Source organism: Triticum dicoccoides, chromosome 2B (assembly GCF_002162155.2).
Source record: "Triticum dicoccoides isolate Atlit2015 ecotype Zavitan chromosome 2B, WEW_v2.0, whole genome shotgun sequence".
In the NCBI taxonomy this organism is placed as follows: domain Eukaryota; kingdom Viridiplantae; phylum Streptophyta; class Magnoliopsida; order Poales; family Poaceae; genus Triticum; species Triticum dicoccoides.
In genome coordinates, this window is record NC_041383.1 from 3,731,494 (window position 1) to 3,757,695 (window position 26,202).

The following is a 26,202-nucleotide window of genomic DNA, read 5'->3' on the forward strand; positions in this document are numbered from 1 at the left end:
TCCCCGGACTCCGATCCAGCAAAGTGTCGGGGAAGAGTTTCGTCAGCACGACGGCGTGGTGACGATCTTGATGAACTACAGCAGCAGGGCTTCGCCTAAACTCTACTACAGTATTATCGAGGAATATGGTGGCAGGGGGCACCGCACACGGCTAAGGAATAGATCACGTGGATCAACTTGTGTCAACTTGTGTGTTTAGAGGTGCCCCTGCCTCCGTATATAAAGGAGGAGAGGAGGGGAGGCTGGCCGGCCAAGGGGGGAGGCGCAGGAGAGTCCTACTCCCTCTGGGAGTAGGATTCCCCCTCCAATCCTAGTCCAACTAGGATTCCTCGGAGGGGAAAAGAGGAGGAGGGGGCCGGCCACCTCTCCTAGTCCTAATAGGACTAGGGGAAGGGGGGGCGCGCAGCCCATCTAGGGCAGCCCCTTCTCTTTTCCACTAAGGCCCACTATGGCCCAAATAGCTCCCGGGGGGTTCCGGTAACCCTCCCGGTATTCCGGTAAAATCCCGATTTCACCCGGAACACTTCCCATATCCAAATATAGGCTTCCAATATATCAATCTTTACGTCTCGACCATTTCGAGACTCCTCGTCATGTCCGTGATCACATCCGGGACTCCGAACAACCTTCGGTACATCAAAATGCATAAACTCATAATATAACTGTCATCGTAACCTTAAGCGTGCGGACCCTACGGGTTCGATAACAATGTAGACATGACCGAGACACATCTCTGGTCAATAACCAATAGCGGAACCTGGATGCCCATATTGGCTCCTACATATTCTACGAAGATCTTTATCGGTCAGACCGCATAACAACATACGTTGTTCCCTTTGTCATCGGTATGTTACTTGCCCGAGATTCGATCGTCGGTATCCAATACCTAGTTCAATCTCGTTACAGGCAAGTCTCTTTACTCGTTCCGTAATACATCATCTCACAACTAACATATTAGTTGTAATGCTTGCAAGGCTTATGTTATGTGTATTACCGAGAGGGCCCAGAGATACCTCTCCGACAATCGGAGTGACACATCCTATTCTCGAAATACGCCAACCCAACATCGACCATTGGAGACACCTGTAGTACTCCTTTATAATCACCCATTTACGTTGTGACGTTTGGTAGTACCCAAAGTGTTCCTCCGGTAAACGGGAGTTGCATAATCTCATAGTCATAGGAACATGTACAAGTCATGAAGAAAGCAATAGCAACATACTAAACGATCGGGTGCTAAGCTAATGGAATGGGTCATGTCAATCAGATCATTCTGCTAATGATGTGACCTCGTTAATCAAATAACAACTCATTGTTCATGGTTAGGAAACATAACCATCTTTGATTAACGAGCTAGTCAAGTAGAGGCATACTAGTGACACTTTGTTTGTCTATGTATTCACACACATGTATTATGTTTCCGGTAAATACAATTCTAGCATGAATAATAAACATTTATCATGATTATAAGGAAATAAATAATAACTTTATTATTGCCTCTAGGGCATATTTCCTTCAGTCTCCCACTTGCACTAGAGTCAATAATCTAGATTACACTGTAATGATTCTAACACCCATGGAGCCTTGGTGCTGATCATGTTTTGCTCGTGGAAGAGGCTTAGTCAATGGGTCTGCAACATTCAGATCCGTATGTATCTTGCAAATCTCTATGTCTCCCACCTGGACTAGATCCCGGATGGAGTTGAAGCGTCTCTTGATGTGTTTGGTCCTTTTGTGAAATCTGGATTCCTTTGCCAAGGCAATTGCACCAGTATTGTCACAAAAAATTTTCATTGGACCCGATGCACTAGGTATGACACCTAGATCGGATATGAACTCCTTCATCCAGACTCCATCATTTGCTGCTTCCGAAGCAGCTATGTATTCTGCTTCACATGTAGATCCCGCTACAACGCTTTGTTTAGAACTGCACCAACTGACAGCTCCACCGTTTAATGTAAACACGTATCCGGTTTGCGATTTAGAGTCGTCCGGATCAGTGTCAAAGCTTGCATCAACGTAACCTTTTACGGTGAGCTCTTTGTCACCTCCATATACGAGAAACATATCCTTTGTCCTTTTCAGGTATTTCAGGATGTTCTTGACCGCTGTCCAGTGATACACTCCTGGATTACTTTGGTACCTCCCTGCTAAACTTATAGCAAGGCACACATCAGGTCTGGTACACAGCATTGCATACATGATAGAGCCTATGGCTGATGCATAGGGAACATCTTTCATATTCTCTCTATCTTCTGCAGTGGTCGGGCATTGAGTCTTACTCAATTTCACACCTTGTAATACAGGCAAGAATCCTTTCTTTGCTTGATCCATTTTGAATTTCTTCAAAATCTTGTCAAGGTATGTGCTTTGTGAAAGTCCAATTAAGCGTCTTGATCTATCTCTATAGATCTTAATGCCTAATATGTAAGCAGCTTCACCGAGGTCTTTCATTGAAAAACTTTTATTCAAGTATCCCTTTATGCTATCCGGAAATTCTATATCATTTCCAATCAGTAATATGTCATCCACATATAATATCAGAAATGCTACAGAGCTCCCACTCACTTTCTTGTAAATACAGGCTTCTCCGAAAGTCTGTATAAAACCAAATGCTTTGATCACACTATCAAAACGTTTATTCCAACTCCGAGAGGCTTGCACCAGTCCATAAATGGATCGCTGGAGCTTGCACACTTTGTTAGCTTCCTTTGGATCAAAAAAACCTTCTGGTTGCATCATATACAACTCTTCTTCCAGAAATCCATTCAGGTATGCAGTTTTGACATCCATCTGCCAAATTTCATAATCATAAAATGCGGCAATTGCTAACATGATTCGTACAGACTTAAGCATCGCTACGGGTGAGAAGGTCTCATCGTAGTCAATCCCTTGAACTTGCCGAAAACCTTTTGCGACAAGTCGAGCTTTGTAGACAGTAACATTACCATCAGCGTCAGTCTTCTTCTTGAAGATCCATTTATTCTCAATTGCTTGCCGATCATCGGGCAAGTCAACCAAAGTCCATACTTTGTTCTCATACATGGATCCCATCTCAGATTTCATGGCTTCAAGCCACTTTGCGGAATCTGGGCTCACCATCGCTTCTTCATAGTTCGTAGGTTCATCATGATCTAGTAGCATGACCTCCAGAACAGGATTACCGTACCACTCTGGTGTGGTTCTTACTCTGGTTGATCTACGAGGTTCAGTAGTATCTTGATCTGAAGTTTCATGATCATTATCATTGGCTTCCTCACTAACTGGTGTAGGTGTCACTGAAACAGTTTTCTGTGATGAACTACTTTCCAGTAAGGGAGCAGGTACAGTTACCTCGTCAAGTTCTACTTTCCTCCCACTCACTTCTTTCGAGAGAAACTCCTTCTCTAGAAATGATCCATTCTTAGCAACGAATGTCTTGACTTCAGATCTGTGATAGAAGGTGTACCCAACAGTTTCCTTTGGGTATCCTATGAAGACACATTTCTCCAATTTGGGTTCGAGCTTATCAGGTTGAAGCTTTTTCACATAAGCATCGCAGCCCCAAACTTTAAGAAACGACAACTTTGGTTTCTTGCCAAACCACAGTTCATAAGGCGTCGTCTCAACGGATTTTGATGGTGCCCTATTTAACGTGAATGCGGCCGTCTCTAAAGCATATCCCCAAAATGATAGCGGTAAATCAGTAAGAGACATCATAGATCGCACCATATCTAGTAAAGTACGATTACGACGTTCGGACACACCATTACGCTGTGGTGTTCCGGGTGGCGTGAGTTGCGAAACTATTCCACAGTTTTTCAAATGTACACCAAACTCGTAACTCAAATATTCTCCTCCACGATCAGATCGTAGAAACTTTATTTTCTTGTTACGATGATTTTCAACTTCACTCTGAAATTCTTTGAACTTTTCAAATGTTTCAGACTTATGTTTCATTAAGTAAATATACCCATATCTGCTTAAATCATCTGTGAAGGTGAGAAAATAACGATATCTGCCACGAGCCTCAATATTCATCGGGCCACATACATCGGTATGTATGATTTCCAACAAATCTGTTGCTCTCTCCATAGTACCGGAGAACGGTGTTTTAGTCATCTTGCCCAAGAGGCACGGTTCGCAAGTACCAAGTGATTCATAATCAAGTGGTTCCAAAAGCCCATCGGTATGGAGTTTCTTCATGCGCTTTATACCGATATGACCTAAACGACAGTGCCACAAATAAGTTGCACTTTCATTATCAACTCTGCATCTTTTGGCTTCAACATTATGAATATGTGTATTACTACTATCGAGATTCAATAAAAATAGACCACTCTTCAAGGGTGCATGACCATAAAAGATATTACTCATATAAATAGAACAACCATTATTCTCTGATTTAAATGAATAACCGTCTCGCATTAAACAAGATCCAGATATAATGTTCATGCTCAACGCTGGCACCAAATAACAATTACTTAGGTCTAATATTAATCCCGAAGGTAGATGTAGAGGTAGCGTGCCGACTGCGATCACATCGACTTTGGAACCGTTTCCCACGCGCATCGTCACCTCGTCCTTTGCCAGTGCCCGCTTATTCCGTAGTCCCTGTTTCGAGTTGCAAATATTAGCAACAGAACCAGTATCAAATACCCAGGTGCTACTGCGAGCTCTAGTAAGGTACACATCAATAACATGTATATCACATATACCTTTGTTCACCTTGCCATCCTTCTTATCCGCCAAATACTTGGGGCAGTTCCGCTTCCAGTGACCAGTCTGCTTGCAGTAGAAGCACTCAGTTTCAGGCTTAGGTCCACACTTGGGTTTCTTCTCTTGAGCAGCAACTTGCTTGCCGTTCTTCTTGAAGTTCCCCTTTTTCTTCCCTTTGCCCTTTTTCTTGAAACTAGTGGTCTTGTTAACCATCAACACTTGATGCTCCTTCTTGATTTCTACCTCCGCAGCTTTCAGCATTGCGAAGAGCTCGGGAATAGTCTTGTTCATCCCTTGCATATTATAGTTCATCACGAAGCTCTTGTAGCTTGGTGGCAGTGATTGGAGAATTCTGTCAATAACGCAATCATCCGGAAGATTAACTCCCAATTGAATCAAGTGATTATTATACCCAGACATTTTGAGTATATGCTCACTGACAGAACTGTTCTCCTCCATCTTGCAGCTATAGAACTTATTGGAGACTTCATATCTCTCAATTCGGGCATTTGCTTGAAATATTAACTTCAACTCCTGGAACATCTCATATGCTCCATGGCATTCAAAACGTCGTTGAAGTCCCGATTCTAAGCCGTAAAGCATGGCACACTGAACTATCGAGTAGTCATCAGCTTTGCTCTGCCAGACGTTCATAACATCTGGTGTTGCTCCAGCAGCAGGCCTGGCACCCAGCGGTGCTTCCAGGACGTAATTTTTCTGTGCAGCAATGAGGATAATCCTCAAGTTACGGACCCAGTCCGTGTAATTGCTACCATCATCTTTCAACTTTGCTTTCTCAAGGAACGCATTAAAATTCAACGGAACAATAGCACGAGCCATCTATCTACAATCAACATAAACAAGCAAGATACTATCAGGTACTAAGTTCATGATAAATTTAAGTTCAATTAATCATATTATTTAAGAACTCCCACTTAGATAGACATCCCTCTAATCCTCTAAGTGATTACGTGATCCAAATCAACTAAACCATGACCGATCATCACGTGAGATGGAGTAGTTTTCAATGGTGAACATCGTTATGTTGATCATATCTACTATATGATTCACGCTCGACCTTTCGGTCTCCGTGTTCCGAGGCCATATTTGCATATGCTAGGCTCGTCAAGTTTAACCTGAGTATTCTGCGTGTGCAAAACTGGCTTGCACCCGTTGTAGATGGACGTAGAGCTTATCACACCCGATCATCACGTGGTGTCTGGGCACGGCGAACTTTGGCAACGGTGCGTACTCAGGGAGAACACTTCTTGATAATTTAGTGAGAGATCATCTTATAATGCTACCGTCAATCAAAGCAAGATAAGATGCATAAAAAGATAAACATCACATGCAATCAATATAAGTGATATGATATGGTCATCATCATCTTGTGCTTGTGATCTTCCATCTCCGAAGCACCGTCATGATCACCATCGTCACCGGCGCGACACCTTGATCTCCATCGTAGCATCGTTGTCGTCTCGCCAATCTTATGCTTCCACGACTATCACTACCGTTTAGTAATAAAGTAAAGCATTACATCGCGATTGCATTGCATACAATAAAGCGACAACCATATGGCTCCTGCCAGTTGCCGATAACTCGGTTACAAAACATGATCATCTCATACAATAAAATTCAGCATCATGCTTTGACCATATCACATCACAACATGCCCTGCAAAAACAAGTTAGACGTCCTCTACTTTGTTGTTGCATGTTTTACGTGGCTGCTACGGGCTTAAGTAAGAACCAATCTCACCTACGCATCAAAACCACAACGATAGTTTGTCAAATAGACTCCGTTTTAACCTTCGCAAGGACCGGGCGTAGCCATACTTGGTTCAACTAAAGTTGGAGAGACAGTCGCCCGCAAGCCATCTCTGTGCAAAGCACGTCGAGGGAACCGGTCTCGCGTAAGCGTACGCGTAAGGTTGGTCCGGGTCGTCTCATCCAACAATACCGCCGAACCAAAGTATGACATGCTGGTAGGCAGTATGACTTGTATCGTCCACAACTCATTTGTGTTCTACTCGTGCATATAACATCAACATAAATAACCTAGGCTCGGATGCCACTGTTGGGTTTCGTAGTAATTTCAAAAAATTTCCTACGCACACACAGGATCATGTGATGCATAGCAACGAGGGGAGAGTATTGTCTACGTACCCAACGCAGACCGACTGCGGAAGCGATGACACGACGTAGAGGAAGTAGTCGTACGTCTTCACGATCCAACCGATCAAGTACCGAAACTACGGCACCTCCGAGTTCGAGCACACGTCCAGCTCGATGACGATCCCCGGACTCCGATCCAGCAAAGTGTCGAGGAAGAGTTTCGTCAGCACGACGGCGTGGTGACGATCTTGATGAACTACAGCAGCAGGGCTTCGCCTAAACTCTACTACAGTATTATCGAGGAATATGGTGGCAGGGGGCACCGCACACGGCTAAGGAATAGATCACGTGGATCAACTTGTGTCAACTTGTGTGTTTAGAGGTGCCCCTGCCTCCGTATATAAAGGAGGAGAGGAGGGGAGGCTGGCCGGCCAAGGGGGGAGGCGCAGGAGAGTCCTACTCCCTCTGGGAGTAGGATTCCCCCTCCAATCCTAGTCCAACTAGGATTCCTCGGAGGGGAAAAGAGGAGGAGGGGGCCGGCCACCTCTCCTAGTCCTAATAGGACTAGGGGAAGGGGGGGCGCGCAGCCCATCTAGGGCAGCCCCTTCTCTTTTCCACTTAGGCCCACTATGGCCCAAATAGCTCCCGGGGGGTTCCGGTAACCCTCCCGGTATTCCGGTAAAATCCCGATTTCACCCGGAACACTTCCGATATCCAAATATAGGCTTCCAATATATCAATATTTACGTCTCGACCATTTCGAGACTCCTCGTCATGTCCGTGATCACATCCGGGACTCCGAACAACCTTCGGTACATCAAAATGCATAAACTCATAATATAACTGTCATCGTAACCTTAAGCGTGCGGACCCTACGAGTTCGAGAACAATGTAGACATGACCGAGACACGTCTCTGGTCAATAACCAATAGCGGGACCTGGATGCCCATATTGGCTCCTACATATTCTACGAAGATCTTTATCGGTCAGACCGCATAACAACATACGTTGTTCCCTTTGTCATCGGTATGTTACTTGCCCGAGATTCGATCGTCGGTATCCAATACCTAGTTCAATCTCGTTACCGGCAAGTCTCTTTACTCGTTCCGTAATACATCATCTCACAACTAACATATTAGTTGTAATGCTTGCAAGGCTTATGTTATGTGTATTACCGAGAGGGCCCAGAGATACCTCTCCGACAATCGGAGTGACAAATCCTAATCTCGAAATACGCCAACCCAACATCGACCATTGGAGACACCTGTAGTACTCCTTTATAATCACCCATTTACGTTGTGACGTTTGGTAGTACCCAAAGTGTTCCTCCGGTAAACGGGAGTTGCATAATCTCATAGTCATAGGAACATGTATAAGTCATGAAGAAAGCAATAGCAACATACTAAACGATCGGGTGCTAAGCTAATGGAATGGGTCATGTCAATCAGATCATTCTGCTAATGATGTGACCTCGTTAATCAAATAACAACTCATTGTTCATGGTTAGGAAACATAACCATCTTTGATTAACGAGCTAGTCAAGTAGAGGCATACTAGTGACACTTTGTTTGTCTATGTATTCACACACATGTATTATGTTTCCGGTAAATACAATTCTAGCATGAATAATAAACATTTATCATGATTATAAGGAAATAAATAATAACTTTATTATTGCCTCTAGGGCATATTTCCTTCAGTCTCGCACTTGCACTAGAGTCAATAATCTAGATTACACTGTAATGATTCTAACACCCATGGAGCCTTGGTGCTGATCATGTTTTGCTCGTGGAAGAGGCTTAGTCAATGGGTCTGCAACATTCAGATCCGTATGTATCTTGCAAATCTCTATGTCTCCCACCTGGACTAGATCCCGGATGGAGTTGAAGCGTCTCTTGATGTGTTTGGTCCTTTTGTGAAATCTGGATTCCTTTGCCAAGGCAATTGCACCAGTATTGTCACAAAAGATTTTCATTGGACCCGATGCACTAGGTATGACACCTAGATCGGATATGAACTCCTTCATCCAGACTCCATCATTTGCTGCTTCCGAAGCAGCTATGTATTCTGCTTCACATGTAGATCCCGCTACAACGCTTTGTTTAGAACTGCACCAACTGACAGCTCCACCGTTTAATGTAAACACGTATCCGGTTTGCGATTTAGAGTCGTCTGGATCAGTGTCAAAGCTTGCATCAACGTAACCTTTTAAGGTGAGCTCTTTGTCACCTCCATATACGGGAAACATATCCTTAGTCCTTTTCAGGTATTTCAGGATGTTCTTGACCGCTGTCCAGTGATACACTCCTGGATTACTTTGGTACCTCCCTACTAAACTTATAGCAAGGCACACATCAGGTCTGGTACACAGCATTGCATACATGATAGAGCCTATGGCTGATGCATAGGGAACATCTTTCATATTCTCTCTATCTTCTGCAGTGGTCGGGCATTGAGTCTTACTCAATTTCACACCTTGTAATACAGGCAAGAATCCTTTCTTTGCTTGATCCATTTTGAATTTCTTCAAAATCTTGTCAAGGTATGTGCTTTGTTAAAGTCCAATTAAGCGTCTTGATCTATCTCTATAGATCTTAATGCCTAATATGTAAGCAGCTTCACCGAGGTCTTTCATTGAAAAACTTTTATTCAAGTATCCCTTTATGCTATCCAGAAATTCTATATCATTTCCAATCAGTAATATGTCATCCACATATAATATCAGAAATGCTACAGAGCTCGCACTCACTTTCTTGTAAATACAGGCTTCTCCGAAAGTCTGTATAAAACCAAATGCTTTGATCACACTATCAAAATGTTTATTCCAACTCCGAGAGGCTTGCACCAGTCCATAAATGGATCGCTGGAGCTTGCACACTTTGTTAGCTTCCTTTGGATCGAAAAAACCTTCTGGTTGCATCATATACAACTCTTCTTCCAGAAATCCATTCAGGTATGCAGTTTTGACATCCATCTGCCAAATTTCATAATCATAAAATGCGGCAATTGCTAACATGATTCGGACAGACTTAAGCATCGCTACGGGTGAGAAGGTCTCATCATAGTCAATCCCTTGAACTTGCCGAAAACCTTTTGCGACAAGTCGAGCTTTGTAGACAGTAACATTACCATCAGCGTCAGTCTTCTTCTTGAAGATCCATTTATTCTCAATTGCTTGCCGATCATCGGGCAAGTCAACCAAAGTCCATACTTTGTTCTCATACATGGATCCCATCTCAGATTTCATGGCTTCAAGCCACTTTGCGGAATCTGGGCTCACCATCGCTTCTTCATAGTTCGTAGGTTCATCATGATCTAGTAGCATGACCTCCAGAACAGGATTACCGTACCACTCTGGTGCGGTTCTTACTCTGGTTGATCTACGAGGTTCAGTAGTATCTTGATCTGAAGTTTCATGATCATTATCATTGGCTTCCTCACTAACTGGTGTAGGTGTCACTGAAACAGTTTTCTGTGATGAACTACTTTCCAGTAAGGGAGCAGGTACAGTTACCTCGTCAAGTTCTACTTTCCTCCCACTCACTTCTTTCGAGAGAAACTCCTTCTCTAGAAATGATCCATTCTTAGCAACGAATGTCTTGCCTTCGGATCTGTGATAGAAGGTGTACCCAACAGTTTCCTTTGGGAATCCTATGAAGACACATTTCTCCGATTTGGGTTCGAGCTTATCAGGTTGAAGCTTTTTCACATAAGCATCGCAGCCCCAAACTTTAAGAAACGATAACTTTGGTTTCTTGCCAAACCACAGTTCATAAGGCGTCGTCTCAACGGATTTTGATGGTGCCCTATTTAACGTGAATGCGGCCGTCTCTAAAGCATATCCCCAAAATGATAGCGGTAAATCAGTAAGAGACATCATAGATCGCACCATATCTAGTAAAGTACGATTACGACATTCGGACACACCATTATGCTGTGGTGTTCCGGGTGGCGTGAGTTGCGAAACTATTCCACAGTTTTTCAAATGTACACCAAACTCGTAACTCAAATATTCTCCACGATCAGATCGTAGAAACTTTATTTTCTTGTTACGATGATTTTCAACTTCACTCTGAAATTCTTTGAACTTTTCAAATGTTTCAGACTTATGTTTCATTAAGTAGATATACCCATATCTGCTTAAATCATCTGTGAAGGTGAGAAAATAACGATATCCGCCACGAGCCTCAATATTCATCGGGCCACATACATCGGTATGTATGATTTCCAACAAATCTGTTGCTCTCTCCATAGTACCGGAGAACGGTGTTTTAGTCATCTTGCCCATGAGGCACGGTTCGCAAGTACCAAGTGATTCATAATCAAGTGGTTCCAAAAGTCCATCAGCATGGAGTTTCTTCATGCGCTTTATACCGATATGACCTAAACGACAGTGCCACAAATAAGTTGCACCTTCGTTATCAACTCTGCATCTTTTGGCTTCAACATTATGAATATGTGTATTACTACTATCGAGATTCAATAAGAATAGACCACTCTTCAAGGGTGCATGACCATAAAAGATATTACTCATATAAATAGAACAACCATTATTCTCTGATTTAAATGAATAACCGTCTCGCATTAAACAAGATCCAGATATAATGTTCATGCTCAACGCTGGCACCAAATAACAATTACTTAGGTCTAATATTAATCCCGAAGGTAGATGTAGAGGTAGCGTGCCGACTGCGATCACATCGACTTTGGAACCGTTTCCCACGCGCATCGTCACCTCGTCCTTTGCCAGTGCCCGCTTATTCCGTAGTCCCTGTTTCGAGTTGCAAATATTAGCAACAGAACCAGTATCAAATACCCAGGTGCTACTGCGAGCTCTAGTAAGGTACACATCAATAACATGTATATCACATATACCTTTGTTCACCTTGCCATCCTTCTTATCCGCCAAATACTTGGGGCAGTTCCGCTTCCAGTGACCAGTCTGCTTGCAGTAGAAGCACTCAGTTTCAGGCTTAGGTCCACACTTGGGTTTCTTCTCTTGAGCAGCAACTTGCTTGCCGTTCTTCTTGAAGTTCCCCTTTTTCTTCCCTTTGCCCTTTTTCTTGAAACTAGTGGTCTTGTTAACCATCAACACTTGATGCTCCTTCTTGATTTCTACCTCCGCAGCTTTCAGCATTGCGAAGAGCTCGGGAATAGTCTTGTTCATCCCTTGCATATTATAGTTCATCACGAAGCTCTTGTAGCTTGGTGGCAGTGATTGGAGAATTCTGTCAATAACGCAATCATCCGGAAGATTAACTCCCAATTGAATCAAGTGATTATTATACCCAGACATTTTGAGTATATGCTCACTGACAGAACTGTTCTCCTCCATCTTGCAGCTATAGAACTTATTGGAGACTTCATATCTCTCAATTCGGGCATTTGCTTGAAATATTAACTTCAACTCCTGGAACATCTCATATGCTCCATGGCATTCAAAACGTCGTTGAAGTCCCGATTCTAAGCCGTAAAGCATGGCACACTGAACTATCGAGTAGTCATCAGCTTTGCTCTGCCAGACGTTCATAACATCTGGTGTTGCTCCAGCAGCAGGCCTGGCACCCAGCGGTGCTTCCAGGACGTAATTTTTCTGTGCAGCAATGAGGATAATCCTCAAGTTACGGACCCAGTCCGTGTAATTGCTACCATCATCTTTCAACTTTGCTTTCTCAAGGAACGCATTAAAATTCAACGGAACAATAGCACGAGCCATCTATCTACAATCAACATAAACAAGCAAGATACTATCAGGTACTAAGTTCATGATAAATTTAAGTTCAATTAATCATATTATTTAAGAACTCCCACTTAGATAGACATCCCTCTAATCCTCTAAGTGATTACGTGATCCAAATCAACTAAACCATGACCGATCATCACGTGAGATGGAGTAGTTTTCAATGGTGAACATCGTTATGTTGATCATATCTACTATATGATTCACGCTCGACCTTTCGGTCTCCGTGTTCCGAGGCCATATCTGCATATGCTAGGCTCGTCAAGTTTAACCTGAGTATTCTGCGTGTGCAAAACTGGCTTGCACCCGTTGTAGATGGACGTAGAGCTTATCACACCCGATCATCACGTGGTGTCTGGGCACGACGAACTTTGGCAACGGTGCGTACTCAGGGAGAACACTTCTTTATAATTTAGTGAGAGATCATCTTATAATGCTACCGTCAATCAAAGCAAGATAAGATGCATAAAAAGATAAACATCACATGCAATCAATATAAGTGATATGATATGGTCATCATCATCTTGTGCTTGTGATCTTCCATCTCCGAAGCACCGTCATGATCACCATCGTCACCGGCGCGACACCTTGATCTCCATCGTAGCATCGTTGTCGTCTCGCCAATCTTATGCTTCCACGACTATCACTACCGTTTAGTAATAAAGTAAAGCATTACATCGCGATTGCATTGCATACAATAAAGCGACAACCATATGGCTCCTGCCAATTGCCGATAACTCGGTTACAAACATGATCATCTCATACAATAAAATTCAGCATCATGCTTTGACCATATCACATCACAACATGCCCTGCAAAAACAAGTTAGATGTCCTCTACTTTGTTGTTGCATGTTTTACGTGGCTGCTACGGGCTTAAGTAAGAACCAATCTCACCTACGCATCAAAACCACAATGATAGTTTGTCAAATAGACTCCGTTTTAACCTTCGCAAGGACCGGGCGTAGCCATACTTGGTTCAACTAAAGTTGGAGAGACAGTCGCCCGCAAGCCATCTCTGTGCAAAGCACGTCGAGGGAACCGGTCTCGCGTAAGCGTACGCATAAGGTTGGTCCGGGTCGTCTCGTCCAACAATACCGCCAAACCAAAGTATGACATGCTGGTAGGCAGTATGACTTGTATCGTCCACAACTCATTTGTGTTATACTCGTGCATATAACATCAACATAAATAACCTAGGCTCGGATGCCACTGTTGGGTTTCGTAGTAATTTCAAAAAATTTCCTACGCACACACAGGATCATGTGATGCATAGCAACGAGGGGAGAGTATTGTCTACGTACCCAACGCAGACCGACTGCGGAAGCGATGACACGACGTAGAGGAAGTAGTCGTACGGCTTCACGATCCAACCGATCAAGTACCGAAACTACGGCACCTCCGAGTTCGAGCACACGTCCAGCTCGATGACGATCCCCGGACTCCGATCCAGCAAAGTGTCGGGGAAGAGTTTCGTCAGCACGACGGCGTGGTGACGATCTTGATGAACTACAGCAGCAGGGCTTCGCCTAAACTCTACTACAGTATTATCGAGGAATATGGTGCCAGGGGGCACCGCACACGGCTAAGGAATAGATCACGCGGATCAACTTGTGTCAACTTGTGTGTTTAGAGGTGCCCCTGCCTCCGTATATAAAGGAGGAGAGGAGGGGAGGCTGGCCGGCCAAGGGGGGAGGCGCAGGAGAGTCCTACTCCCTCTGGGAGTAGGATTCCCCCTCCAATCCTAGTCCAACTAGGATTCCTCGGAGGGGAAAAGAGGAGGAGGGGGCCGGCCACCTCTCCTAGTCCTAATAGGACTAGGGGAAGGGGGGGCGCGCAGCCCATCTAGGGCAGCCCCTTCTCTTTTCCACTTAGGCCCACTATGGCCCAAATAGCTCCCGGGGGTTTCCGGTAACCCTCCCGGTATTCCGGTAAAATCCCGATTTCACCCGGAACACTTCCGATATCCAAATATAGGCTTCCAATATATCAATATTTACGTCTCGACCATTTCGAGACTCCTCGTCATGTCCGTGATCACATCCGGGACTCCGAACAACCTTCGGTACATCAAAATGCATAAACTCATAATATAACTGTCATCGTAACCTTAAGCGTGCGGACCCTACGAGTTCGAGAACAATGTAGACATGACCGAGACACGTCTCTGGTCAATAACCAATAGCGGGACCTGGATGCCCATATTGGCTCCTACATATTCTACGAAGATCTTTATCGGTCAGACCGCATAACAACATACGTTGTTCCCTTTGTCATCGGTATGTTACTTGCCCGAGATTCGATCGTCGGTATCCAATACCTAGTTCAATCTCGTTACCGGCAAGTCTCTTTACTCGTTCCGTAATACATCATCTCACAACTAACATATTAGTTGTAATGCTTGCAAGGCTTATGTTATGTGTATTACCGAGAGGGCCCAGAGATACCTCTCCGACAATCGGAGTGACAAATCCTAATCTCGAAATACGCCAACCCAACATCGACCATTGGAGACACCTGTAGTACTCCTTTATAATCACCCATTTACGTTGTGACGTTTGGTAGTACCCAAAGTGTTCCTCCGGTAAACGGGAGTTGCATAATCTCATAGTCATAGGAACATGTATAAGTCATGAAGAAAGCAATAGCAACATACTAAACGATCGGGTGCTAAGCTAATGGAATGGGTCATGTCAATCAGATCATTCTGCTAATGATGTGACCTCGTTAATCAAATAACAACTCATTGTTCATGGTTAGGAAACATAACCATCTTTGATTAACGAGCTAGTCAAGTAGAGGCATACTAGTGACACTTTGTTTGTCTATGTATTCACACACATGTATTATGTTTCCGGTAAATACAATTCTAGCATGAATAATAAACATTTATCATGATTATAAGGAAATAAATAATAACTTTATTATTGCCTCTAGGGCATATTTCCTTCAATAGCACACCTGAAAAAAGCGGTAAGTTCATGTACCCTTTTCTGTCACAACATCTCTCTCTCTCTCTCTCTCTCTCTCTCTCTCTCTCTCTCTCTCTCTTCTCGTTAATTTTGGGATTACATCTCTTTGTTTGTGTGCAGGTCCAAAATAACGTGACTGGTTACCTACAAGAAGCGAAATGGTCACACAGGAACCACAAGCCAAGCTTTGTAGATCAGGTCAAGTTGACTAGTCTGAACATTGGTGTGCCAACGATATGTGTGAGTATGATGGCTGGAATGAGTGATGCAATGATGAAGACAGCGCTCAAATGGGCTGCTAGTGTCCCGGATGTCGTCATATCAGTTGGGAAGATTTCCCGTTTCATGAATGATATCGGTGCATTTGAGGTATATATATATAATATTTCAAAATTATTTTTTTGCATGCATGTTACTTGCTCCTTTCACACATGTAAGAAGCTCAATTTCAAGCATACTGAGATATAATTTTGACCAACAATTTGAGTGCTAAAATGTGATTTATTTGACAAAAAATATCATAGTATGGATTATACTTAGAATTATTTTTTAGCAATGTCATTTTTATGATGCTACCTTAACTTCATTGGTCTATTTTTTTATAAATTTGTACACATCGAAATGTGTTGGCACCTATGGAAAAGGGGGCAGGGCTCAGTTACCAAGTTTGTACTATCATTGTGAGTGCATGCAAGATTATTAAATTGATACATACTTACATAAAGATGATTATTGATGTCATCATACAGTGTCGAAAATGCAAGGGGGACATGGCAAGCACTGTAGAGTGTTACATCAATGAGTACAACGTGACAAGTGAAGTGGCCATTACCAAAACTGTTGCCCTGATAGAACATGAATGGAAGACCCTGAACCAAGCTCGCTTTCAAAATCATCTCCCTGCATTGCAGCAGTTCATTAGCTTAGCGATTAGCACAACATTTTTTTATGGTAACAGAAATGATATATACACTGGGTGAAACCTAACATATTTTTACTAATATATCTAACAAAACCAGGTTTTTTAAAAAGTTTTTGAACAAGTATCAGTCAAGTTTGGATCCATAGCAATACACAGGACACTTTGCTGTGCGCAATATAGGCATCATGTATGCAAAGATAAATTACTTAATTAGCTGATAGGGAATACTAGTAATTAAAACCTGGGATCTGTTGGAGGATGCGGTCTGGATTGGATGTACGTCTACGCTTGGCGACGACGGATGACATCTCCAGTGGAGATTGGGGAGCGAAGGTCGCCGATAAAACGGCGACTCGCGATTAGGATCGCGATCCTCTTGAAGAAGCGAACTCGCGATTAGATCTGACCATCTCGGAAGGGAATAATTAGGCATCCAAACAGGCATGCGGTCAAAGCTACAGCTACGAGCTACACATCGGATGAGGAGTCGAGGAACGAGCCGCTGTGTGCCTTAGGCTAGACACAGCCTGCGTCTCCATGTTCAGCCCATGTCCTAGTGCGTAGTGAGCTTAGCCTAGCTGGCTAATGTATACGTACCCTGGGTGGGGGCCCCTGCATCCTGGGGGCCCGGGGCGGCTGCCCCCTCTGCCCCCCCTCAGGGCCGGCCCTGCATAGAATGTAGAAGGGAATGGCTAGTGGTAAGTCGACTAAATTTTCAGTTATGTTCTTTTGATTTCGTTTCAGCCATGGGATGGAAAACAGGCGGTGCAGATTACTTCTTTATCCTCCAGACAACTTTCTTCTTCTCCATCCAACCGCCAGATGGACCACCGGCCGAACCGTCGACCACCACCACCCGCGGCCAGCGGCGCTCCTGCTCAGCCTCACCGCCCCGCCCACCCCTCATCCTCCTCCCACCGACATGCTGCTGCCCCTGGCCATCCCTCCAGCCCCGGCAATGACCAGTTTTTTCTCCGGCGAACTTGCACCACCGCCGTGCTGCCACCCCTACCTCCCCCCTTCATCAACGATAGATGATGGGGTAGCCTCCTAGGGAGCTCCTTCCTTCACTCCGGCGAGTCAGCAGCTGCTTCTTCCTTCCCTCTGGCACCTGCTTCCTTCTAGCGAAAATCGAACAAACCAAATTGGATTTTCAGGCGACTGATGTTTAGCTATTATGAATGTGAAAAGACAAATAAAGAGTGGCTTGACAAGCAAGAATAACCATTCAAACAAGTACACATCCGATCGATCTCACATATTACAATATCTATAGGAGTAGCGTTGCATCCATCTGTATTAACTAACCTGCATCTACCCGTTATAATGACCTGACAAACCAGCAAAGGTATAGCTAAGACAGTCTGGCCATTCTGCACCATGTTGAGAATGATGTATAGGCCAATTTATAGCCCACACTTTAGAGCCTTACTTAATTCTTCGGTGATGATAGTAAATTATGCCTGATAGCAAACCTAGGAATTTATATAATTTAGAGCGAAGAAAGAGGTCTAGTACTGTACACTATTTTTGTCATCAGCAATCTAGCCGCCAATAATTTAAATTTTGTCATACTATCTCTAAATTTTGTCATCAACAATCTAGCCGCCACCAATTTAGTTCTGTACACCAATAAATCTCGACTTGTATATAGTTGCATACACTAGGAAGTTCATGAGTCAGCAGGTCCAGAGTTTTAACAGAACTTGTAGGTGGTCACATAAATATACCGGGTCTCACTCCAAGCTGCACTTGCGAACATCTTGTAGCCTGCCATGGAGGGCTGGTTAAGTTTGTGTTTCATAGCTCTATGCACGCTTGTGGCCCTCTGGTTTCGCAAGCTCTCTGGGGGCAAGAGAAAGCCACAGCTGCCTCCTGGGCCATGGACTCTTCCCTTCATCGGAAGCCTCCACCACGTCGCCAGCGTGCTCCCACACCGCAGGATGATGGAGATGTCTCGCCGGCATGGCCGCTGATGCACCTTATGCTCGGCGAGGTCCCAACGGTGATCGTCTCCAGCGCCGAGGCGGCGGCGCTGGTGATGAAGACCAACGACCTTGCCTTTGCTGGCCGGCCTCGCAGCGCGACGCTGGACATCTTCGGCTGCGGCGGGAGGGGCATCGTCTTCGCCCCCTACGGTGACCCATGGCGCCAGATGCGCAAGGTCTGCACCATGGAGCTCCTCAGCTCCAAGCAGGTGAGGCGTATGGACGGTATCAGGCCAGACCAGGTGGGCAGCCTTCTCCATTATGTCGCAGACGCGGCATCCATGGGTGCCGTCGTCAGCGTCAGCGAGAAGGTGATGGCACTCAGCAACGACGTGGTGTCGCGGGCGGTGTTTGGCGGCAAGTTCCCACAGCAGGAGGAGTACCTCCGGGAGCTGGATGAGGCGTTCGTGCTGCTAGGTGGTTTCTGCCTCGTCGACCTCTTCCCGTCATCGCGGCTGGTGCGGTGGCTGTGCAAGGGAGAGCGCCACATGAGGAGGAGCTATGGCCACATCCAACGTATCAACGCCAACGTCATCGAGGGGCATAAGGCGGCGCGAGCTGCCACACAGGACGGTGCCTCCAGCACCGACGATGATGACTTGCTGGACGTGCTACTCAGGCTCCAGGAGAAGGACGCGTTCACATTGCCTATGACCACGGAGAGTATAGGTGCCGTCTTATTTGTGAGTAATTTTCTTTATGCTTCTTATTAATCTACCGATGTGATATCATATCTGCAAAGTTTTAATGCAAAAAAAGCTAGCTTCATCATTTCATAAATCTGTTAGTCTCAACTTGTTTCATAGATTTATAAACGTAAATTGTTGTGTCTGAAATTGATTATTTGTTGCGTACTACTACATATGCAGAAACAATATATAAACATGCATACCACAACAATATTTTTCAGGACATATTTGCAGGTGCCACACAGACCACGGGAGTTGCCTTGGAGTGGGCAATGTCTGAGCTCGTCCGTCATCCCGAAGCCATGGCCAAAGCACAGATTGAGATCCGAGAGGTGCTAGGTCAAGGTCGAGCTGTGATTACTAATAGTGACCTCGCTGGACTCCATTACATGTGGATGATCATTAAGGAGGTTCTTAGACTGCATCCACCAGGTCCTTTGATCCCCCTTGGGGCCAGGGAAGACCGTAAAGTTATGGCTTTTGACATGCTTGAAGGCACCAATGTATACATTAATGCGTTTGCAGTTTCGAGGGATCCAAATTGTTGGGAAAGTCCTGAAGAGTTTAAGCCTGAAAGGTTTGAGAACAATAACATGGATTACAATGGGACATACTTTGAATTCACCCCCTTCGGTGTTGGTCGGAGGCAGTGCCCTGGTATACTATTCGGCACGTCAACTATGGAGATCGCCTTGGCAAATCTTCTCTACCACTTCGACTGGGTGCTTCCTGGCAAGGCAAACCCGGAATTTTTGGACATGACCGAGAAATATGGGATCATCGTACGAAGAAAATATGACCTACAATTGATACCTATTTCCCGTGGAGGTTTCCATGCCACATAGACATAGATGGACGTGCATTGCCATGTAGATATGTCTGTACTTTTGCTGATGTATACCAATATGTATCATTGCACCAATAAGAATAAAAGAACCTCATTGAACTTGCAATATATTATGGTGGATGACACAAACTATTGATTGTACCAAAACACGAAGTTTGCACTTTTTAAATTGCCCCTGGTGACGATGGGTTAGTTACTGTATTGATGCATGTTGTATGGACCAAATTTCAAACTAGTTTCATGGTCTGATATCCTCCGTGTAAAATGCAAGGACTGACCTATAATTTCTTCTTATTTGTTTCTTTTGGGTCCTTTTGGAAGATGTACTGCTAGGTTTATCAAATTAGATCCGGTTCCTTTGGACCGACTTTGCTAACAGTAATGGCCTCGCCCAAGCATTCATGGGTGCGTCAAACGTGCAAGCAGCACTAGGTTACTGACTTGGCAAGCTGTAGGCCAAATGTAGCTTGATGTTTTTCTACTCTTTGAGCTTTTGCACTGTTCACATCTGGTTTAGTCTATTGACCAACATTTTCTCATAAAATAAACTGTTTTTTTTATTATGAATCAAAAGGAAATGTGCGCCCTACTCATAAGATTTCACAGAAAAACAATTATCTCAGTCACTCATTTTCTGAAAGGACTACGGTAATTGCATAGACCCAGCACTTCTTTTCTCTCTCTCTCTCTCTCTCTCTCATGTCTTGTTTAATTGCCCACCAAGCTGATAGTGCTGCTTAATACATCATGGGCAGACCAGTAACAGACACTATGCTACCACTTATCATATTTTAATTCTATCTTTCTTTGTTTAGATCTATGGAAGAATGTGATTGCTAGGTTCGGTTGGTGGACATGGAACAAGATATCTATGGCCCTAACTCAAAGAAGGCGCATTCAAAGATTTATGCTCTTCTTGTGTCAAAGCGCACCTATATTTCTCAACAAATTTATTATATCTTTTAGTTGCCACCGCAAATGACTATATGAATGGTGACTGCGGTGTCAATCTTAATACTATACTATTGAGTGGTGACTGCCTTGTGATGTTTTCATCCGTATATCTAAATAAAACATTATAGTTGAATGTGACTCCGCCGGCTGCTAACAAAGCAACAAACATGAATGCATTAGCGCAATTATGGAGCAGATTGTCTTGAACTCGCATGCATCCCACCAGCATTCGTCCGGCTGCTAACATGCGCCATGCATGCATCTAATGCGTGTCACACCCACGAAGTACGTGCAAGATATACCTGATTACTATATGCATTGTCACGCCCATGATTGATCTGTGCCTTGCTGTAATCTAGCCATGCAATGTTTTGGTTGGAGCGGCTGCTGTGAAACATCTATGCAATCTAGGCAGCATTGTCTTTGGCCTAGTATCAATCATACGTAGATAACACTAAAACTTGTTACAAGAAAGCACTGTCGTACTTGAACTATGATGTAAAACCTACATATTCCATTAAGCTAATAAATCAGGCAAAACATCGATTACTAACTGAACTACAAGACCTGAAAATAGCAAAAGAAAGGTACCTTTTAGTTATGAATGCTAGCTACCACGAATTTGTTGTTTTAATTGATTTTTAATTTTGTCACATACTCTATCAGGTTTACAAGAATATATATGATGTTTTTGATATTGAGCCGACGTTAGAAGTCAGTTTGACGCCTAGTTTTGCCTCCAACGTACATGCATAATGTTTGGTCATAGATATTTTTATTTAGGGCTAGTTTGGTTACTACCCTGGACACCATGCCTGAAGAATATTGCTGCATGTACTCTGCCTGGGAATTTGCTCTTTCGTGCCTGGTCAGGCAAGCAAGGCAGAGATGTGTTTGGTTCCTACCTGGACTGATGTACTCGTACTAAGGAATAAATATCCGCACAAAAACTAAAGAGAGTCCTACTGGTTGGCACAAGTCCCTATACTAGTATTAGAGGCCAGGCAGCTATTAGCCGGTGCGCAGGACCAGGAATTCAGAAGCCTGGTAGACTAATAGCTGGTCATGTTTGGTTATCCAGGCCCGGGCACTACGATCTTTTCCAGGAACTAAACAAACACCGCCCAGGAAGATCACATGCGTGCTCCAGGCCAGGCTTGAAACAACGAGGATGCAAACAAAACTGATCCTTAGAGCTTTCTAGGGCCACAACACAGAGTCTTTTCCTATTCTTTTTCCTCACATCCTCACCATGGGTTCGAGTGTAGGCTGCATGGTAGTTGTCCTTTATTTCTCTTCTTTTTCCCCGCTTAGACCCGTGGCCATCTGAATAGGAGTTAGCTCACCCTCGCGAGGCCAAATTTAGATTCATGGCGCAATGTGATTGCTAGCTTCGTTTGGCACAGATGGAGGATTATCCTGTCAACTTAAAGGAGGCCCTTACAAATACTTTATGTTCCTCTTGTGTCTGAATGCAACTACATTTCCAAGGTAGCAACACATTAAATTACTCACATACAATTAATTAGCATGGTACAAAGTGTGCGGGCACGCAGGGAGGTGAGACGTGTCTATCTAATCTAATGGTAATTTGTTGATGTCCGACTGTCCTGTGACGTTTTCGTCCACATATATTACCCTCTAACAATACATTGTAGTTGAAGGTGACTCCTGTCGCCTGCTAAAAATAGAGTATGAATGCATGCATGGATCTTGAACTAGTGGGGCAGAACATAAAGACGTCATGGCATGTATACTAAAAATGATTCAACCGGCTGCTAACATTCCCAGTGAAGAGCAGATCTTAAAGTCGATCTAGTGGACGTCGCACCGAATTCCCAGTACGCACAAGATCATATACCGGATTCCTCCGGCTGCTACTTGACGGTGAGAAACATGGACGCATGCATGTGTTGAGTGGTCACAGCTACATAAAGATAGGCCTGATTGTCACACTCACGATGGTATGTGCCTTATACTGTTCCAGCTGGTGCGGCTGCTATGAAAAGTGGATGCAATCTACACGATGTTATCTTTGACAAAGTATCAATCATATATATAAAGATAACAATAAAACATGTGGCAAGAGAAGCAGTGCACAAATTACACCGCGTACATGTCCTTTTCTTTGTAGCCAGTTTGCGATCTCATAAGCACCACACGTCCAAACGAAAAGAAACCCACCTACTCGGCCTATGCTGAGAAACTGGCACATTGCATTAGGCTGATAAACCAGACAAAAGAACGGTTACCAAACGAATTACAAGACCCAGAAAATTCTCTAGTAAACGATAGATGAAGTAATTTCCACAACCACAACCACGGCAGACATGCAAAATAGGAACCAGTACCATATTACCTGCACAACGGCTTCATCTTAGAGAAAACTAAAACTTTTGAATTCCTGCACCAATAGTTTTTTAGGAGACAAAATCTGCTAAATCGAGGGTGAAGAAAAGCCCCATCATGGTTACGCCATGTCAAAGTTTCCCTCTTTCCATCCTTTTCTCTGCACCCAAACCGGTCGAATGGCTGAGCCAGACCAGCCTAAGTGTCAACGACCCGTCCCATGCACCCGCTCGCAAATGGCTTAAGCTGCACCAGGTCGCACCTTCACCTGACTCGTGCACCACCAATATTTGCCCTCATATGCATACACTTAGGGGCAAGTATTTGAAGGAGGCGGCGACACCTATGGAGAAAATGAACACACATAAAGAATCTCCAATACGTGATTTAAAATATAGTAGAGGCGCAAAGAAAATGCTCTTTACGACATTTTGACATAAAAACGGTACTCCAACAGCTTCCCAATCTCTATATTTTTGTGGTCCTAACTAGAGGCAGCCCTAAAATACACCCTCTTGTGTTGCAACTATACAACACCATGCGCAGCCGCGAAACAAAAACGCAGCCGCGTGCAGTCAAACCACCATCCGGAACATTCCCTTAGGTGAACATGCAGAAAAGCCTCCCCTCCCACTCAGCTGCTGCTACCAAATCCGTTCGAATCCGGCCGCTTCCGGCCAAAGACGCCGCCACTGTACCGCTGAAAAGTCAGATCCACCGCGCCCTCCGTCGCTCGCACTGCCGCACCACCGCAACTACTGAATGGCAACGAGCCGTCACACTGACAAATACATATCACTGGTCCTACCGCCTCACCTCATGGCTGCCGGATCAACCGGCCCAGGCGGTAAATCCTCAACTATGCCTTAGTCTCGAGGGAATCGGCCGCCACCGCTGCCGAGCCAACGATGCTATAAGATCCATGAGAGACTGCTATAAGATCCATGAAACTTCAATTATACGAAACATCGCTGCAATTTGCGGGCCGTTGTATTTGACCAAGGATAAATGTTCCCGAAGGTATCTCATGTGTGGGCTTGTCTTTTCATTTAGCAAAAAATGTTTTATCTTTATCTTCAGCAAATAAAAACTCTTGAATTCCCTCCCCATCTGGAATAGGGCACAAAGTTTATTCAACACACCATGAACGAAAATCCCTAGCATTGTTTACTAGACCACATGATCCTGAAAACTAGATCAACATAGAAGGACAACTTAAGGAGAAGGAGAACTAGTATTTCGCAAGGCGCTGGTGTTGTTGACATAGTCAAGAAAAAAAAGACCTCAAATAAAAGCTATAATATTTGCATCTCCCAACCTCACGACTTAGTAGAGGCGATGGATCACAGGTAAAAATAGTTAAGATCTTGGACCGGGCAGCTATGGTTAGGTAGGGGGAGTTGCCGTCAAGCTATGATACTTTAATAACATGGCATAACGATGGTAATGAATGCATGCCCTAAATTATTAGTGTTAGCTATCTAGAGTTTTTTTGTACTCCCTGGGTCTCTGATGGTGGAGCAGGCACATGTGACTACCTATCTTTCCTCTGCAGGAAGCGGCAGCAAGCACAACACACAGTTCAATCATGTAGTAGAATAGCAGTATTTTCATTGTACTCATTCTCCAGTTTATAAGGCCCACATGTACTGAATAATCATCAATTCGACCAACATAATGCTAGTATTATATCACAATAAAAATATTCCATATAAAACTTCTAAAGATATACCATTTGTGATATACATTTGGTGTTACTTTGATTAAACGATTAATTTAGGGATACACTTGGGCCTTATAAATCAGAAGAGGGACTATCTAGTATAATTCGCCCGACTGCTAATACGCATCATGCATTCATCTTAAACTTGATGTAGTATAATCGAAAAATGATGTACAATGGATTATTGGCTCTATGCATAAGAGACCTGCATGCATGATGAGTGATCACAACAATTGGCATCAGTGTTTTGCTGACTATACATTGTCACGCCAATTGCATGCATTCAGCTAACTCTGTAATGCTCCTGGTGCGTCTGCTATGAGATGCAATCTAGGGGCTGCCATGGTCTTTGACCAACGATCCATCCTATGAAGATAAATATAATACATGCGACAAGAAATACATTCCTGAAAGTAAACTTTGATTTAACTTTGGCAGGTCCATTATTTTTCTTTGTACATTCTACACAAATTAACATAGTTTTGAATTGTTATTTTTACATGCTCTATCAAGTTTAAATTAGTGTGATATTTTGGATTACAACACAAGTTGAATGTAAATTTGGCAACCAGTTTTTTTCTATTAAGTATATGTACAACAAACAACCGCACCCAGAAAGGGCTAGAATATTCTGATCTGAGGTATATCCAAACTGCCAAAAAATAAGATAAATATTCAATTTTCAAAATAAATGAATACAAAAGATTCATGTATAGAGAGGATGGTTACAAGTATGTGGATGTAAATTCTGAACATAAACATGACAATACTATATGACATGTAAAAAACAGACAAAATGACTAAGGAACAGTGCAAGCCACAAATATAGCAAGCTAAAATAGATTTCTTCACGTTGGAAATAGATGATTTTATGTCCATCAATCGGGCGGGTCTAAAGGCACTACCGGATAATCAACCGGAAGGTAGGTAGATTAGTAGTGCATGCAGTCGCCTTTATAGTTCGGCCGGCCGGCTGCTAACGATGAGAAATATGCATGGACCTGCCATTGCGTGGACATTATTTAAAGGCCTCACGCACACATTCTCCTTCCTCCCCAAACAAAGCTATCTATATCCCAAGCTACTAAACCTATGAAACAAAGAAGCAACTGTTAATTTCTATGGCGTCCGGCAATGCTGCTACTCCTGCGTTCAGCTACGAGCCCTCACCATGGATTGACTTCTTTGCTGGATATGAGCCACC

General features: G+C 43.8%; 1 pseudogene; it reads left to right on the forward strand.

Annotated features, from left to right (window-relative positions):
• Positions 1-18,223: 18,223 nt before the first annotated feature.
• LOC119366699 lies at positions 18,224-19,970 on the forward strand (annotated as a pseudogene).
• The last annotated feature ends 6,232 nt before the right edge of the window (positions 19,971-26,202 follow it).